Consider the following 13543-nt stretch of genomic DNA (forward strand, 5'->3'; position numbering starts at 1 on the left):
GACATCTGCTCGGGAAGCAGCGTGAGGTTACCGCTGGCCCGAGCATCGGTGGTTCAGTGGTAGAATGCTCGCCTGCCACGCGGGCGGCCCGGGTTCGATTCCCGGCCGATGCATCGTTTTGCTTTTCCCGCGATAATGCTGCCGCGTGGCTTGCGCGCTTGAGATGCACGATCCACAAGAATGTATGGCTGGGTTCCCTTGAGAAGAACCGAGAACGCAGCACTCGCGGGTCCCCGCTAGGACGCCCGCATCATGTTCTACAGACTAGCGTCGGCCTGGCCTCACAAGTTGCTGGGTCCGGGTGCCTCCGAGGCACTGAACTTTAACGACAAGGAGTGCTGCCTATCGTTGCAACAGCTGCAGCAGCACCGCAATCAACTGGGCCGGCAGTGCACGTGTAGCAACAGAACACGTTATCCAGGAAGTACAGTGTCTCTACGTCTAATATTGGGTACGGTATTTACCTAGTTTCCGGGACAAGCGGTGCACCCGTGCCTCGGTAGCGCAGTAGGCAGCGCGTAAGTCTCATAATCTTAAGGTCGTGAGTTCGATCCTCACCCGGGGCATTTAGTTTTCTGTGACTGATGGTGGTGCTGTTGCTAAGGCGCCAACGTATTTCTTGTTTGTTATCCACAACGTTTCAACGCTTCAGCGGGAAAATGTTCACTTCCTGTTATTGCTACTTACAGCTTCCCTTTTCCTCTTCTCCCAGCAGAGCATGAAGCCAAAAGCATTGCTCTGCGACGTTTGAGGTGCGCGCCTTGCCAGTCAGTATGTGCAAAGATGTTCGCAAAGAGAGAGGGGCGCCGACGCGGCACTCGACGCGAAATGCGACAAGCGACCGTACGAACGGTCGAACGGAACGGCCACATCCGATGTGGTCTAGTGGCTAGGATACCTGGCTTTCACCCAGGAGGCCCGGGTTCGATTCCCGGTACCGGAACGGAATTTTTTCCACACGAATCGTGACAAGTTTGAGCTGTCCGAGCGGCCGTTTCCCGTCCTGCTCGCAATGTAGCTACTGTTTCGTGACCGTCAGCAGAATATAGACTAGGGAAGCAGACACACGACGACCATAGAAATGGTGTATGGCTTCATGCCACCTGTTTCCAGCGTAGGGCTGAGCAAACGCATCTGCCCAGGCCCGTTAGCTCAGTTGGTTAGAGCGTCGTGCTAATAACGCGAAGGTCGTGGGTTCGATCCCCCCACGGGCCACTACTCTTTTACTACTACGAAAAGGCAGCGCCGATTTCAGCTGGCGAGTGTGATGACCAAAAGATCATCACCCTGCGTGGAAGTTGATAGAGGATCCGAACCCGACTCGTCGGGAAGCGCTACAGCATTCACTCGGCAATGGCCATAATATCTTGAATACACTGGTTCTCAACCGATAAAGAGAAAATGAAAGAAAATGTCCGATTGCCGATGCGTACCAACTTTGGCCCTTGTTAGTACTTGGGCGGGTGAGCGCATGGGAACACAGGGCACTATTGGCACTTTTACTTCCTATTTTTGTTTCTCCTTTCTTTTCGGAGCTACAGCCCGATTCGGTCAGGGAGACGCCACCGTGAAATGAAGGGGGCGTGCTGTGTGTCCATCGCCTCGCCTCTCCTTACCTCTCTCAGTCGTTTCTCGTGCTTGTCGTTTTGATATAGGCCGATTTGAGAGCGTCAGCTCTCGCGTCAGCTGAGCAAAGTCGAGACAAGTCGAGACACACTAAGGGCTGGTATGCAGCGAGTAAGAGGGCGTGGCAAAAGTACTCATACGCGAAATTAAAAGCCTGCTGCGGCGGCCGGGAATCGAACCCGGATCAACTGCTTGGAAGGCAACTATGCTGACCATTACACCACCACCGCACAACCGAGCGCCCCGCCTCCGCGCTGTGTCGGCGTCCCGCCTGTCGGCAGCGGCCGAAGGTGATCATACCTGGCAGGCGCATTTCGAGGTAGGCTAGGGGAGCACATCCACACGCATTCGGACAGCGTATCCGCGCACATTTCGCATCCTTTGGCAAGAGTCGGCGCCGGCGACGCAAGAGTACGCAGAGGACCGCGTTCTGGCGGCATTTTTAAGCAGTGCAGTGCAGGATTCAGCGTCTGCAGCATCTTCTCCACAGAATGCTACGGCGCTTGACAGCAGTCCCACTTTCCCTTGAGACATCTGCTCGGGAAGCAGCGTGAGGTTACCGCTGGCCCGAGCATCGGTGGTTCAGTGGTAGAATGCTCGCCTGCCACGCGGGCGGCCCGGGTTCGATTCCCGGCCGATGCATCGTTTTGCTTTTCCCGCGATAATGCTGCCGCGTGGCTTGCGCGCTTGAGATGCACGATCCACAAGAATGTATGGCTGGGTTCCCTTGAGAAGAACCGAGAACGCAGCACTCGCGGGTCCCCGCTAGGACGCCCGCATCATGTTCTACAGACTAGCGTCGGCCTGGCCTCACAAGTTGCTGGGTCCGGGTGCCTCCGAGGCACTGAACTTTAACGACAAGGAGTGCTGCCTATCGTTGCAACAGCTGCAGCAGCACCGCAATCAACTGGGCCGGCAGTGCACGTGTAGCAACAGAACACGTTATCCAGGAAGTACAGTGTCTCTACGTCTAATATTGGGTACGGTATTTACCTAGTTTCCGGGACAAGCGGTGCACCCGTGCCTCGGTAGCGCAGTAGGCAGCGCGTAAGTCTCATAATCTTAAGGTCGTGAGTTCGATCCTCACCCGGGGCATTTAGTTTTCTGTGACTGATGGTGGTGCTGTTGCTAAGGCGCCAACGTATTTCTTGTTTGTTATCCACAACGTTTCAACGCTTCAGCGGGAAAATGTTCACTTCCTGTTATTGCTACTTACAGCTTCCCTTTTCCTCTTCTCCCAGCAGAGCATGAAGCCAAAAGCATTGCTCTGCGACGTTTGAGGTGCGCGCCTTGCCAGTCAGTATGTGCAAAGATGTTCGCAAAGAGAGAGGGGCGCCGACGCGGCACTCGACGCGAAATGCGACAAGCGACCGTACGAACGGTCGAACGGAACGGCCACATCCGATGTGGTCTAGTGGCTAGGATACCTGGCTTTCACCCAGGAGGCCCGGGTTCGATTCCCGGTACCGGAACGGAATTTTTTCCACACGAATCGTGACAAGTTTGAGCTGTCCGAGCGGCCGTTTCCCGTCCTGCTCGCAATGTAGCTACTGTTTCGTGACCGTCAGCAGAATATAGACTAGGGAAGCAGACACACGACGACCATAGAAATGGTGTATGGCTTCATGCCACCTGTTTCCAGCGTAGGGCTGAGCAAACGCATCTGCCCAGGCCCGTTAGCTCAGTTGGTTAGAGCGTCGTGCTAATAACGCGAAGGTCGTGGGTTCGATCCCCCCACGGGCCACTACTCTTTTACTACTACGAAAAGGCAGCGCCGATTTCAGCTGGCGAGTGTGATGACCAAAAGATCATCACCCTGCGTGGAAGTTGATAGAGGATCCGAACCCGACTCGTCGGGAAGCGCTACAGCATTCACTCGGCAATGGCCATAATATCTTGAATACACTGGTTCTCAACCGATAAAGAGAAAATGAAAGAAAATGTCCGATTGCCGATGCGTACCAACTTTGGCCCTTGTTAGTACTTGGGCGGGTGAGCGCATGGGAACACAGGGCACTATTGGCACTTTTACTTCCTATTTTTGTTTCTCCTTTCTTTTCGGAGCTACAGCCCGATTCGGTCAGGGAGACGCCACCGTGAAATGAAGGGGGCGTGCTGTGTGTCCATCGCCTCGCCTCTCCTTACCTCTCTCAGTCGTTTCTCGTGCTTGTCGTTTTGATATAGGCCGATTTGAGAGCGTCAGCTCTCGCGTCAGCTGAGCAAAGTCGAGACAAGTCGAGACACACTAAGGGCTGGTATGCAGCGAGTAAGAGGGCGTGGCAAAAGTACTCATACGCGAAATTAAAAGCCTGCTGCGGCGGCCGGGAATCGAACCCGGATCAACTGCTTGGAAGGCAACTATGCTGACCATTACACCACCACCGCACAACCGAGCGCCCCGCCTCCGCGCTGTGTCGGCGTCCCGCCTGTCGGCAGCGGCCGAAGGTGATCATACCTGGCAGGCGCATTTCGAGGTAGGCTAGGGGAGCACATCCACACGCATTCGGACAGCGTATCCGCGCACATTTCGCATCCTTTGGCAAGAGTCGGCGCCGGCGACGCAAGAGTACGCAGAGGACCGCGTTCTGGCGGCATTTTTAAGCAGTGCAGTGCAGGATTCAGCGTCTGCAGCATCTTCTCCACAGAATGCTACGGCGCTTGACAGCAGTCCCACTTTCCCTTGAGACATCTGCTCGGGAAGCAGCGTGAGGTTACCGCTGGCCCGAGCATCGGTGGTTCAGTGGTAGAATGCTCGCCTGCCACGCGGGCGGCCCGGGTTCGATTCCCGGCCGATGCATCGTTTTGCTTTTCCCGCGATAATGCTGCCGCGTGGCTTGCGCGCTTGAGATGCACGATCCACAAGAATGTATGGCTGGGTTCCCTTGAGAAGAACCGAGAACGCAGCACTCGCGGGTCCCCGCTAGGACGCCCGCATCATGTTCTACAGACTAGCGTCGGCCTGGCCTCACAAGTTGCTGGGTCCGGGTGCCTCCGAGGCACTGAACTTTAACGACAAGGAGTGCTGCCTATCGTTGCAACAGCTGCAGCAGCACCGCAATCAACTGGGCCGGCAGTGCACGTGTAGCAACAGAACACGTTATCCAGGAAGTACAGTGTCTCTACGTCTAATATTGGGTACGGTATTTACCTAGTTTCCGGGACAAGCGGTGCACCCGTGCCTCGGTAGCGCAGTAGGCAGCGCGTAAGTCTCATAATCTTAAGGTCGTGAGTTCGATCCTCACCCGGGGCATTTAGTTTTCTGTGACTGATGGTGGTGCTGTTGCTAAGGCGCCAACGTATTTCTTGTTTGTTATCCACAACGTTTCAACGCTTCAGCGGGAAAATGTTCACTTCCTGTTATTGCTACTTACAGCTTCCCTTTTCCTCTTCTCCCAGCAGAGCATGAAGCCAAAAGCATTGCTCTGCGACGTTTGAGGTGCGCGCCTTGCCAGTCAGTATGTGCAAAGATGTTCGCAAAGAGAGAGGGGCGCCGACGCGGCACTCGACGCGAAATGCGACAAGCGACCGTACGAACGGTCGAACGGAACGGCCACATCCGATGTGGTCTAGTGGCTAGGATACCTGGCTTTCACCCAGGAGGCCCGGGTTCGATTCCCGGTACCGGAACGGAATTTTTTCCACACGAATCGTGACAAGTTTGAGCTGTCCGAGCGGCCGTTTCCCGTCCTGCTCGCAATGTAGCTACTGTTTCGTGACCGTCAGCAGAATATAGACTAGGGAAGCAGACACACGACGACCATAGAAATGGTGTATGGCTTCATGCCACCTGTTTCCAGCGTAGGGCTGAGCAAACGCATCTGCCCAGGCCCGTTAGCTCAGTTGGTTAGAGCGTCGTGCTAATAACGCGAAGGTCGTGGGTTCGATCCCCCCACGGGCCACTACTCTTTTACTACTACGAAAAGGCAGCGCCGATTTCAGCTGGCGAGTGTGATGACCAAAAGATCATCACCCTGCGTGGAAGTTGATAGAGGATCCGAACCCGACTCGTCGGGAAGCGCTACAGCATTCACTCGGCAATGGCCATAATATCTTGAATACACTGGTTCTCAACCGATAAAGAGAAAATGAAAGAAAATGTCCGATTGCCGATGCGTACCAACTTTGGCCCTTGTTAGTACTTGGGCGGGTGAGCGCATGGGAACACAGGGCACTATTGGCACTTTTACTTCCTATTTTTGTTTCTCCTTTCTTTTCGGAGCTACAGCCCGATTCGGTCAGGGAGACGCCACCGTGAAATGAAGGGGGCGTGCTGTGTGTCCATCGCCTCGCCTCTCCTTACCTCTCTCAGTCGTTTCTCGTGCTTGTCGTTTTGATATAGGCCGATTTGAGAGCGTCAGCTCTCGCGTCAGCTGAGCAAAGTCGAGACAAGTCGAGACACACTAAGGGCTGGTATGCAGCGAGTAAGAGGGCGTGGCAAAAGTACTCATACGCGAAATTAAAAGCCTGCTGCGGCGGCCGGGAATCGAACCCGGATCAACTGCTTGGAAGGCAACTATGCTGACCATTACACCACCACCGCACAACCGAGCGCCCCGCCTCCGCGCTGTGTCGGCGTCCCGCCTGTCGGCAGCGGCCGAAGGTGATCATACCTGGCAGGCGCATTTCGAGGTAGGCTAGGGGAGCACATCCACACGCATTCGGACAGCGTATCCGCGCACATTTCGCATCCTTTGGCAAGAGTCGGCGCCGGCGACGCAAGAGTACGCAGAGGACCGCGTTCTGGCGGCATTTTTAAGCAGTGCAGTGCAGGATTCAGCGTCTGCAGCATCTTCTCCACAGAATGCTACGGCGCTTGACAGCAGTCCCACTTTCCCTTGAGACATCTGCTCGGGAAGCAGCGTGAGGTTACCGCTGGCCCGAGCATCGGTGGTTCAGTGGTAGAATGCTCGCCTGCCACGCGGGCGGCCCGGGTTCGATTCCCGGCCGATGCATCGTTTTGCTTTTCCCGCGATAATGCTGCCGCGTGGCTTGCGCGCTTGAGATGCACGATCCACAAGAATGTATGGCTGGGTTCCCTTGAGAAGAACCGAGAACGCAGCACTCGCGGGTCCCCGCTAGGACGCCCGCATCATGTTCTACAGACTAGCGTCGGCCTGGCCTCACAAGTTGCTGGGTCCGGGTGCCTCCGAGGCACTGAACTTTAACGACAAGGAGTGCTGCCTATCGTTGCAACAGCTGCAGCAGCACCGCAATCAACTGGGCCGGCAGTGCACGTGTAGCAACAGAACACGTTATCCAGGAAGTACAGTGTCTCTACGTCTAATATTGGGTACGGTATTTACCTAGTTTCCGGGACAAGCGGTGCACCCGTGCCTCGGTAGCGCAGTAGGCAGCGCGTAAGTCTCATAATCTTAAGGTCGTGAGTTCGATCCTCACCCGGGGCATTTAGTTTTCTGTGACTGATGGTGGTGCTGTTGCTAAGGCGCCAACGTATTTCTTGTTTGTTATCCACAACGTTTCAACGCTTCAGCGGGAAAATGTTCACTTCCTGTTATTGCTACTTACAGCTTCCCTTTTCCTCTTCTCCCAGCAGAGCATGAAGCCAAAAGCATTGCTCTGCGACGTTTGAGGTGCGCGCCTTGCCAGTCAGTATGTGCAAAGATGTTCGCAAAGAGAGAGGGGCGCCGACGCGGCACTCGACGCGAAATGCGACAAGCGACCGTACGAACGGTCGAACGGAACGGCCACATCCGATGTGGTCTAGTGGCTAGGATACCTGGCTTTCACCCAGGAGGCCCGGGTTCGATTCCCGGTACCGGAACGGAATTTTTTCCACACGAATCGTGACAAGTTTGAGCTGTCCGAGCGGCCGTTTCCCGTCCTGCTCGCAATGTAGCTACTGTTTCGTGACCGTCAGCAGAATATAGACTAGGGAAGCAGACACACGACGACCATAGAAATGGTGTATGGCTTCATGCCACCTGTTTCCAGCGTAGGGCTGAGCAAACGCATCTGCCCAGGCCCGTTAGCTCAGTTGGTTAGAGCGTCGTGCTAATAACGCGAAGGTCGTGGGTTCGATCCCCCCACGGGCCACTACTCTTTTACTACTACGAAAAGGCAGCGCCGATTTCAGCTGGCGAGTGTGATGACCAAAAGATCATCACCCTGCGTGGAAGTTGATAGAGGATCCGAACCCGACTCGTCGGGAAGCGCTACAGCATTCACTCGGCAATGGCCATAATATCTTGAATACACTGGTTCTCAACCGATAAAGAGAAAATGAAAGAAAATGTCCGATTGCCGATGCGTACCAACTTTGGCCCTTGTTAGTACTTGGGCGGGTGAGCGCATGGGAACACAGGGCACTATTGGCACTTTTACTTCCTATTTTTGTTTCTCCTTTCTTTTCGGAGCTACAGCCCGATTCGGTCAGGGAGACGCCACCGTGAAATGAAGGGGGCGTGCTGTGTGTCCATCGCCTCGCCTCTCCTTACCTCTCTCAGTCGTTTCTCGTGCTTGTCGTTTTGATATAGGCCGATTTGAGAGCGTCAGCTCTCGCGTCAGCTGAGCAAAGTCGAGACAAGTCGAGACACACTAAGGGCTGGTATGCAGCGAGTAAGAGGGCGTGGCAAAAGTACTCATACGCGAAATTAAAAGCCTGCTGCGGCGGCCGGGAATCGAACCCGGATCAACTGCTTGGAAGGCAACTATGCTGACCATTACACCACCACCGCACAACCGAGCGCCCCGCCTCCGCGCTGTGTCGGCGTCCCGCCTGTCGGCAGCGGCCGAAGGTGATCATACCTGGCAGGCGCATTTCGAGGTAGGCTAGGGGAGCACATCCACACGCATTCGGACAGCGTATCCGCGCACATTTCGCATCCTTTGGCAAGAGTCGGCGCCGGCGACGCAAGAGTACGCAGAGGACCGCGTTCTGGCGGCATTTTTAGGCAGTGCAGTGCAGGATTCAGCGTCTGCAGCATCTTCTCCACAGAATGCTACGGCGCTTGACAGCAGTCCCACTTTCCCTTGAGACATCTGCTCGGGAAGCAGCGTGAGGTTACCGCTGGCCCGAGCATCGGTGGTTCAGTGGTAGAATGCTCGCCTGCCACGCGGGCGGCCCGGGTTCGATTCCCGGCCGATGCATCGTTTTGCTTTTCCCGCGATAATGCTGCCGCGTGGCTTGCGCGCTTGAGATGCACGATCCACAAGAATGTATGGCTGGGTTCCCTTGAGAAGAACCGAGAACGCAGCACTCGCGGGTCCCCGCTAGGACGCCCGCATCATGTTCTACAGACTAGCGTCGGCCTGGCCTCACAAGTTGCTGGGTCCGGGTGCCTCCGAGGCACTGAACTTTAACGACAAGGAGTGCTGCCTATCGTTGCAACAGCTGCAGCAGCACCGCAATCAACTGGGCCGGCAGTGCACGTGTAGCAACAGAACACGTTATCCAGGAAGTACAGTGTCTCTACGTCTAATATTGGGTACGGTATTTACCTAGTTTCCGGGACAAGCGGTGCACCCGTGCCTCGGTAGCGCAGTAGGCAGCGCGTAAGTCTCATAATCTTAAGGTCGTGAGTTCGATCCTCACCCGGGGCATTTAGTTTTCTGTGACTGATGGTGGTGCTGTTGCTAAGGCGCCAACGTATTTCTTGTTTGTTATCCACAACGTTTCAACGCTTCAGCGGGAAAATGTTCACTTCCTGTTATTGCTACTTACAGCTTCCCTTTTCCTCTTCTCCCAGCAGAGCATGAAGCCAAAAGCATTGCTCTGCGACGTTTGAGGTGCGCGCCTTGCCAGTCAGTATGTGCAAAGATGTTCGCAAAGAGAGAGGGGCGCCGACGCGGCACTCGACGCGAAATGCGACAAGCGACCGTACGAACGGTCGAACGGAACGGCCACATCCGATGTGGTCTAGTGGCTAGGATACCTGGCTTTCACCCAGGAGGCCCGGGTTCGATTCCCGGTACCGGAACGGAATTTTTTCCACACGAATCGTGACAAGTTTGAGCTGTCCGAGCGGCCGTTTCCCGTCCTGCTCGCAATGTAGCTACTGTTTCGTGACCGTCAGCAGAATATAGACTAGGGAAGCAGACACACGACGACCATAGAAATGGTGTATGGCTTCATGCCACCTGTTTCCAGCGTAGGGCTGAGCAAACGCATCTGCCCAGGCCCGTTAGCTCAGTTGGTTAGAGCGTCGTGCTAATAACGCGAAGGTCGTGGGTTCGATCCCCCCACGGGCCACTACTCTTTTACTACTACGAAAAGGCAGCGCCGATTTCAGCTGGCGAGTGTGATGACCAAAAGATCATCACCCTGCGTGGAAGTTGATAGAGGATCCGAACCCGACTCGTCGGGAAGCGCTACAGCATTCACTCGGCAATGGCCATAATATCTTGAATACACTGGTTCTCAACCGATAAAGAGAAAATGAAAGAAAATGTCCGATTGCCGATGCGTACCAACTTTGGCCCTTGTTAGTACTTGGGCGGGTGAGCGCATGGGAACACAGGGCACTATTGGCACTTTTACTTCCTATTTTTGTTTCTCCTTTCTTTTCGGAGCTACAGCCCGATTCGGTCAGGGAGACGCCACCGTGAAATGAAGGGGGCGTGCTGTGTGTCCATCGCCTCGCCTCTCCTTACCTCTCTCAGTCGTTTCTCGTGCTTGTCGTTTTGATATAGGCCGATTTGAGAGCGTCAGCTCTCGCGTCAGCTGAGCAAAGTCGAGACAAGTCGAGACACACTAAGGGCTGGTATGCAGCGAGTAAGAGGGCGTGGCAAAAGTACTCATACGCGAAATTAAAAGCCTGCTGCGGCGGCCGGGAATCGAACCCGGATCAACTGCTTGGAAGGCAACTATGCTGACCATTACACCACCACCGCACAACCGAGCGCCCCGCCTCCGCGCTGTGTCGGCGTCCCGCCTGTCGGCAGCGGCCGAAGGTGATCATACCTGGCAGGCGCATTTCGAGGTAGGCTAGGGGAGCACATCCACACGCATTCGGACAGCGTATCCGCGCACATTTCGCATCCTTTGGCAAGAGTCGGCGCCGGCGACGCAAGAGTACGCAGAGGACCGCGTTCTGGCGGCATTTTTAAGCAGTGCAGTGCAGGATTCAGCGTCTGCAGCATCTTCTCCACAGAATGCTACGGCGCTTGACAGCAGTCCCACTTTCCCTTGAGACATCTGCTCGGGAAGCAGCGTGAGGTTACCGCTGGCCCGAGCATCGGTGGTTCAGTGGTAGAATGCTCGCCTGCCACGCGGGCGGCCCGGGTTCGATTCCCGGCCGATGCATCGTTTTGCTTTTCCCGCGATAATGCTGCCGCGTGGCTTGCGCGCTTGAGATGCACGATCCACAAGAATGTATGGCTGGGTTCCCTTGAGAAGAACCGAGAACGCAGCACTCGCGGGTCCCCGCTAGGACGCCCGCATCATGTTCTACAGACTAGCGTCGGCCTGGCCTCACAAGTTGCTGGGTCCGGGTGCCTCCGAGGCACTGAACTTTAACGACAAGGAGTGCTGCCTATCGTTGCAACAGCTGCAGCAGCACCGCAATCAACTGGGCCGGCAGTGCACGTGTAGCAACAGAACACGTTATCCAGGAAGTACAGTGTCTCTACGTCTAATATTGGGTACGGTATTTACCTAGTTTCCGGGACAAGCGGTGCACCCGTGCCTCGGTAGCGCAGTAGGCAGCGCGTAAGTCTCATAATCTTAAGGTCGTGAGTTCGATCCTCACCCGGGGCATTTAGTTTTCTGTGACTGATGGTGGTGCTGTTGCTAAGGCGCCAACGTATTTCTTGTTTGTTATCCACAACGTTTCAACGCTTCAGCGGGAAAATGTTCACTTCCTGTTATTGCTACTTACAGCTTCCCTTTTCCTCTTCTCCCAGCAGAGCATGAAGCCAAAAGCATTGCTCTGCGACGTTTGAGGTGCGCGCCTTGCCAGTCAGTATGTGCAAAGATGTTCGCAAAGAGAGAGGGGCGCCGACGCGGCACTCGACGCGAAATGCGACAAGCGACCGTACGAACGGTCGAACGGAACGGCCACATCCGATGTGGTCTAGTGGCTAGGATACCTGGCTTTCACCCAGGAGGCCCGGGTTCGATTCCCGGTACCGGAACGGAATTTTTTCCACACGAATCGTGACAAGTTTGAGCTGTCCGAGCGGCCGTTTCCCGTCCTGCTCGCAATGTAGCTACTGTTTCGTGACCGTCAGCAGAATATAGACTAGGGAAGCAGACACACGACGACCATAGAAATGGTGTATGGCTTCATGCCACCTGTTTCCAGCGTAGGGCTGAGCAAACGCATCTGCCCAGGCCCGTTAGCTCAGTTGGTTAGAGCGTCGTGCTAATAACGCGAAGGTCGTGGGTTCGATCCCCCCACGGGCCACTACTCTTTTACTACTACGAAAAGGCAGCGCCGATTTCAGCTGGCGAGTGTGATGACCAAAAGATCATCACCCTGCGTGGAAGTTGATAGAGGATCCGAACCCGACTCGTCGGGAAGCGCTACAGCATTCACTCGGCAATGGCCATAATATCTTGAATACACTGGTTCTCAACCGATAAAGAGAAAATGAAAGAAAATGTCCGATTGCCGATGCGTACCAACTTTGGCCCTTGTTAGTACTTGGGCGGGTGAGCGCATGGGAACACAGGGCACTATTGGCACTTTTACTTCCTATTTTTGTTTCTCCTTTCTTTTCGGAGCTACAGCCCGATTCGGTCAGGGAGACGCCACCGTGAAATGAAGGGGGCGTGCTGTGTGTCCATCGCCTCGCCTCTCCTTACCTCTCTCAGTCGTTTCTCGTGCTTGTCGTTTTGATATAGGCCGATTTGAGAGCGTCAGCTCTCGCGTCAGCTGAGCAAAGTCGAGACAAGTCGAGACACACTAAGGGCTGGTATGCAGCGAGTAAGAGGGCGTGGCAAAAGTACTCATACGCGAAATTAAAAGCCTGCTGCGGCGGCCGGGAATCGAACCCGGATCAACTGCTTGGAAGGCAACTATGCTGACCATTACACCACCACCGCACAACCGAGCGCCCCGCCTCCGCGCTGTGTCGGCGTCCCGCCTGTCGGCAGCGGCCGAAGGTGATCATACCTGGCAGGCGCATTTCGAGGTAGGCTAGGGGAGCACATCCACACGCATTCGGACAGCGTATCCGCGCACATTTCGCATCCTTTGGCAAGAGTCGGCGCCGGCGACGCAAGAGTACGCAGAGGACCGCGTTCTGGCGGCATTTTTAGGCAGTGCAGTGCAGGATTCAGCGTCTGCAGCATCTTCTCCACAGAATGCTACGGCGCTTGACAGCAGTCCCACTTTCCCTTGAGACATCTGCTCGGGAAGCAGCGTGAGGTTACCGCTGGCCCGAGCATCGGTGGTTCAGTGGTAGAATGCTCGCCTGCCACGCGGGCGGCCCGGGTTCGATTCCCGGCCGATGCATCGTTTTGCTTTTCCCGCGATAATGCTGCCGCGTGGCTTGCGCGCTTGAGATGCACGATCCACAAGAATGTATGGCTGGGTTCCCTTGAGAAGAACCGAGAACGCAGCACTCGCGGGTCCCCGCTAGGACGCCCGCATCATGTTCTACAGACTAGCGTCGGCCTGGCCTCACAAGTTGCTGGGTCCGGGTGCCTCCGAGGCACTGAACTTTAACGACAAGGAGTGCTGCCTATCGTTGCAACAGCTGCAGCAGCACCGCAATCAACTGGGCCGGCAGTGCACGTGTAGCAACAGAACACGTTATCCAGGAAGTACAGTGTCTCTACGTCTAATATTGGGTACGGTATTTACCTAGTTTCCGGGACAAGCGGTGCACCCGTGCCTCGGTAGCGCAGTAGGCAGCGCGTAAGTCTCATAATCTTAAGGTCGTGAGTTCGATCCTCACCCGGGGCATTTAGTTTTCTGTGACTGATGGTGGTGCTGTTGCTAAGGCGCCAACG

At 55.3% G+C, this 13543-nt stretch overlaps 32 non-coding genes across 32 annotated transcripts; 26 read left to right on the forward strand and 6 right to left on the reverse strand.

Annotated features, from left to right (window-relative positions):
* The first annotated feature begins 42 nt into the window (after window positions 1–42).
* On the forward strand, window positions 43–113 carry Trnag-gcc. Its single transcript has one exon. It is a non-coding gene; the product is annotated as a tRNA-Gly (tRNA).
* Window positions 114–493: 380 nt separating this feature from the next.
* Window positions 494–566, forward strand: Trnam-cau. The gene has a single exon. It is a non-coding gene; the product is annotated as a tRNA-Met (tRNA).
* Window positions 567–871: 305 nt separating this feature from the next.
* Trnae-uuc lies at window positions 872–943 on the forward strand. Its single transcript has one exon. It is a non-coding gene; the product is annotated as a tRNA-Glu (tRNA).
* Window positions 944–1141: 198 nt separating this feature from the next.
* Trnai-aau lies at window positions 1142–1215 on the forward strand. Its single transcript has one exon. It is a non-coding gene; the product is annotated as a tRNA-Ile (tRNA).
* Window positions 1216–1784: 569 nt separating this feature from the next.
* On the reverse strand, window positions 1785–1856 carry Trnag-ucc. The gene has a single exon. It is a non-coding gene; the product is annotated as a tRNA-Gly (tRNA).
* Window positions 1857–2197: 341 nt separating this feature from the next.
* Trnag-gcc lies at window positions 2198–2268 on the forward strand. Its single transcript has one exon. It is a non-coding gene; the product is annotated as a tRNA-Gly (tRNA).
* A 380-nt stretch (window positions 2269–2648) lies between these two features.
* Window positions 2649–2721, forward strand: Trnam-cau. Its single transcript has one exon. It is a non-coding gene; the product is annotated as a tRNA-Met (tRNA).
* A 305-nt stretch (window positions 2722–3026) lies between these two features.
* On the forward strand, window positions 3027–3098 carry Trnae-uuc. The gene has a single exon. It is a non-coding gene; the product is annotated as a tRNA-Glu (tRNA).
* A 198-nt stretch (window positions 3099–3296) lies between these two features.
* On the forward strand, window positions 3297–3370 carry Trnai-aau. The gene has a single exon. It is a non-coding gene; the product is annotated as a tRNA-Ile (tRNA).
* A 569-nt stretch (window positions 3371–3939) lies between these two features.
* Window positions 3940–4011, reverse strand: Trnag-ucc. The gene has a single exon. It is a non-coding gene; the product is annotated as a tRNA-Gly (tRNA).
* Window positions 4012–4352: 341 nt separating this feature from the next.
* On the forward strand, window positions 4353–4423 carry Trnag-gcc. The gene has a single exon. It is a non-coding gene; the product is annotated as a tRNA-Gly (tRNA).
* A 380-nt stretch (window positions 4424–4803) lies between these two features.
* On the forward strand, window positions 4804–4876 carry Trnam-cau. Its single transcript has one exon. It is a non-coding gene; the product is annotated as a tRNA-Met (tRNA).
* Window positions 4877–5181: 305 nt separating this feature from the next.
* On the forward strand, window positions 5182–5253 carry Trnae-uuc. The gene has a single exon. It is a non-coding gene; the product is annotated as a tRNA-Glu (tRNA).
* Window positions 5254–5451: 198 nt separating this feature from the next.
* On the forward strand, window positions 5452–5525 carry Trnai-aau. The gene has a single exon. It is a non-coding gene; the product is annotated as a tRNA-Ile (tRNA).
* A 569-nt stretch (window positions 5526–6094) lies between these two features.
* Window positions 6095–6166, reverse strand: Trnag-ucc. The gene has a single exon. It is a non-coding gene; the product is annotated as a tRNA-Gly (tRNA).
* Window positions 6167–6507: 341 nt separating this feature from the next.
* On the forward strand, window positions 6508–6578 carry Trnag-gcc. Its single transcript has one exon. It is a non-coding gene; the product is annotated as a tRNA-Gly (tRNA).
* Window positions 6579–6958: 380 nt separating this feature from the next.
* Window positions 6959–7031, forward strand: Trnam-cau. Its single transcript has one exon. It is a non-coding gene; the product is annotated as a tRNA-Met (tRNA).
* A 305-nt stretch (window positions 7032–7336) lies between these two features.
* Trnae-uuc lies at window positions 7337–7408 on the forward strand. The gene has a single exon. It is a non-coding gene; the product is annotated as a tRNA-Glu (tRNA).
* Window positions 7409–7606: 198 nt separating this feature from the next.
* Window positions 7607–7680, forward strand: Trnai-aau. Its single transcript has one exon. It is a non-coding gene; the product is annotated as a tRNA-Ile (tRNA).
* A 569-nt stretch (window positions 7681–8249) lies between these two features.
* Window positions 8250–8321, reverse strand: Trnag-ucc. Its single transcript has one exon. It is a non-coding gene; the product is annotated as a tRNA-Gly (tRNA).
* Window positions 8322–8662: 341 nt separating this feature from the next.
* Trnag-gcc lies at window positions 8663–8733 on the forward strand. The gene has a single exon. It is a non-coding gene; the product is annotated as a tRNA-Gly (tRNA).
* A 380-nt stretch (window positions 8734–9113) lies between these two features.
* On the forward strand, window positions 9114–9186 carry Trnam-cau. Its single transcript has one exon. It is a non-coding gene; the product is annotated as a tRNA-Met (tRNA).
* A 305-nt stretch (window positions 9187–9491) lies between these two features.
* Trnae-uuc lies at window positions 9492–9563 on the forward strand. Its single transcript has one exon. It is a non-coding gene; the product is annotated as a tRNA-Glu (tRNA).
* A 198-nt stretch (window positions 9564–9761) lies between these two features.
* Trnai-aau lies at window positions 9762–9835 on the forward strand. Its single transcript has one exon. It is a non-coding gene; the product is annotated as a tRNA-Ile (tRNA).
* A 569-nt stretch (window positions 9836–10404) lies between these two features.
* Window positions 10405–10476, reverse strand: Trnag-ucc. Its single transcript has one exon. It is a non-coding gene; the product is annotated as a tRNA-Gly (tRNA).
* Window positions 10477–10817: 341 nt separating this feature from the next.
* Window positions 10818–10888, forward strand: Trnag-gcc. The gene has a single exon. It is a non-coding gene; the product is annotated as a tRNA-Gly (tRNA).
* A 380-nt stretch (window positions 10889–11268) lies between these two features.
* Trnam-cau lies at window positions 11269–11341 on the forward strand. Its single transcript has one exon. It is a non-coding gene; the product is annotated as a tRNA-Met (tRNA).
* A 305-nt stretch (window positions 11342–11646) lies between these two features.
* On the forward strand, window positions 11647–11718 carry Trnae-uuc. The gene has a single exon. It is a non-coding gene; the product is annotated as a tRNA-Glu (tRNA).
* A 198-nt stretch (window positions 11719–11916) lies between these two features.
* On the forward strand, window positions 11917–11990 carry Trnai-aau. The gene has a single exon. It is a non-coding gene; the product is annotated as a tRNA-Ile (tRNA).
* A 569-nt stretch (window positions 11991–12559) lies between these two features.
* On the reverse strand, window positions 12560–12631 carry Trnag-ucc. Its single transcript has one exon. It is a non-coding gene; the product is annotated as a tRNA-Gly (tRNA).
* Window positions 12632–12972: 341 nt separating this feature from the next.
* Trnag-gcc lies at window positions 12973–13043 on the forward strand. Its single transcript has one exon. It is a non-coding gene; the product is annotated as a tRNA-Gly (tRNA).
* Window positions 13044–13423: 380 nt separating this feature from the next.
* Window positions 13424–13496, forward strand: Trnam-cau. The gene has a single exon. It is a non-coding gene; the product is annotated as a tRNA-Met (tRNA).
* The last annotated feature ends 47 nt before the right edge of the window (window positions 13497–13543 follow it).

The sequence above is a fragment of the Schistocerca americana genome, unplaced genomic scaffold, assembly GCF_021461395.2.
Source record: "Schistocerca americana isolate TAMUIC-IGC-003095 unplaced genomic scaffold, iqSchAmer2.1 HiC_scaffold_1097, whole genome shotgun sequence".
Lineage (NCBI taxonomy): Eukaryota > Metazoa > Arthropoda > Insecta > Orthoptera > Acrididae > Schistocerca > Schistocerca americana.